Source organism: Gadus chalcogrammus, chromosome 5, assembly GCF_026213295.1.
Source record: "Gadus chalcogrammus isolate NIFS_2021 chromosome 5, NIFS_Gcha_1.0, whole genome shotgun sequence".
Classification (NCBI taxonomy): Eukaryota; Metazoa; Chordata; class Actinopteri; order Gadiformes; family Gadidae; genus Gadus; species Gadus chalcogrammus.
Genome location: NC_079416.1, coordinates 17910557 through 17913097, shown reverse-complemented (window position 1 = coordinate 17913097; position 2541 = coordinate 17910557).

The window sequence follows — 2541 nt, the reverse complement described above, 5'->3', positions numbered from 1 at the left end:
TTTGACCTCGTCTCTCTCTCTTCAGACCTATGCAAACTTGGTGCTCCAACGTTTGGTCTCAATAGCCAAGAGAAGCCTTATTCAGGGACTAAACTGAAGGAGTGGAGAGGAAGGAATTTCAATGTTTAAGTTGGTGGGGGTAGGCAAAGGGTTTGGCATGGGCATCTGGAAGAAATCAAACCCTCATTCATATGTTCTTGATTTCAATCTCTAATTTGTAGAATGTGTTATGACCATGCGTATAACCTTCAACAATAACGCAGTCTTCAACTTTGCATACTCATATACTCAAGTCTAATTTGGAGCTATTGGAACGAATAACATTGGGACATTTAAACGGTTGAGAAGGATAACTTCAACAAAAGCAGAATACAAAATACATATGAAGACATTTCATAAATCCGTGGTTGTTTTAACTCCTAAATATAGCAAAGGTTCAGACGAAATAATCAAGTGTATTCATCAGCATGTCTAGGAAAGAGATGCATTCAAGACAAAAACATCTCACCACATTCTGACGTTTCCATTCACACTCTTCTTCTGCTGAAGTTACAAACCATCAGTCCTTCAACTGTCCCACAGAAGGATAACACGAGGAGTACTCCTCTGAGAACCAGCCTTAAGGCATCTGCACACCTCCTCAGCATACCTCACTGTCACTCCTTCCTCCTGCAAGATGAAACTTAAGGGCTGGATCACTGAACAGAAGCCCCGAGACTACAGCCATGCACTGACAGGCAGACAGATGAACACCATAACAACTGTAGATATTAAAGAGTGCCTCTTTATTCGGATCAACCACAAACCTCATATTTAGCTAAATTAGATATGCTTTCATAATCTTCCCCAGGCCCCAGCACGATTGTAATGCTTGTCTGTTTGACCAGGCTAGGGCAAAAAAACTAAAACAAAGAGCAATGTCATGTTATTATAACTGTTGACCAGAAAAGTTGCACATGTTTGTCAATTACAAAGAGAAGAGCAGTTGACCACATACTTTGGCTATTAAGTTTTGAAGACCAGTCGAGTATTGACAATAACCTTAGATATTTCCCTCTTAGGGGGATAGCAGAGACTCGCATGCACAGTGATTGATGCCGTTTTGTATTTCTGTACTGTTATAACACACACGTACACATACACTGATACACGGGTGTCTGTTTCGAGGAAGGCTTGGGGGGGGCGTGGTTACCAAACACGTTCCCCGAACAGTTCAAAGTGAAACTCAACAGTTAGGTAAACAAATGCCTCCATTTTATTTTTACAACAGTCCAACAGCCAAAACAACATTCTAGATACCAGGAATCCACCTGGTGTCAGGTGCAAAGGGGATACGGTTGCAAACCTTTGAGTAAAATAAGTACCCCCATACAAGGAATAAAATAATTCCAAATCATTCCCCGAACAGGGGTTGAGCTGAATTAAAAGGTTTACTGACCCAGATAACAACACCCTCGTTTGAATTATGTATTACTCAGGTACGAATGTGTGTGTGTGTGTGTGTGTGTGTGTGTGTGTGTGTGTGTGTGTGTGTGTGTGTGTGTGTGTGTGTGTGTGTGTGTGTGTGTGCATGTGTGTGTATATATGTACGTGTGCGCATGCATGCTTGAATAACCTCATCAGAGATCTAAATCTGAATGTGCATGTGCGAGAGTCTGTGCGTGCAGCAGAATGAGCACCCCCATACGCTGACATTTCTGCAAGCATGCAGGGATCCTCCGGCCCCGCTGATGTCATGATGCCGGGCCCCGCTTTGTCTCAACAATACCCTCCTTCAGTTTCCCCACGGGCCCCTGGGAATGAACCACAGCTTTTGTATGTGTGTGGGTGGGTGTGTTTATCTGTGTGTGTGTGTGTGTGTGTGTGTGTGTGTGTGTGTGTGTGTGTGTGTGTGTGTGTGTGTGTGTGTGTGTGTGTGTGTGTGCGTGCGTGCGTGCGTGCGTGCGTGCGTGCGTGCGTGCGTGCGTGCGTGCGTGCGTGCGTGCGTGCGTGCGTGCGTGCGTGCGTGTGTGAGGTTGTCAGCTCAGGCTGAGGACTGGCATAAAGAGAAGAGCACAATCAAGGGGGAGGTGTGGGCTCGGTGGTGGGGGAGGGGTGAGAAAGAAAGTAAGACTTTTGCAAAGAGAAGGGCCAGGATGGGAGGGGATTGGCAGGGAAAAGAGTGAGTTATCGGAAGATGCATGTTGTTGGATAGGAGGAGGGGGTGGGGGGGGGGGGGGGATAAATGCCTGTAGGTGAAGGGATAGCAACAGCAACGAGAGTTATGACGAAAGCAAACAACTGTATGCGTGATTGTGTGTGTGTCTGTCAGTGTGCATGCGTGGTGCATGGTGAATCACACACTTTATGTTTGCCTCTTAATCTCCCGTCTGTGTTCCATTAGACCCCTGTGTGTCATTTCATTTTCTCATATCCTTTAACTTAGCAAAACGCTTCCTATAATTACTGGCACCATTGCTCTTTCTTCAGGCCCACATGCATGCCCCTATTTAACTCTCCATCTCTTTATTAACCTCCTTGCAACTCTGCATGCAGAGACAC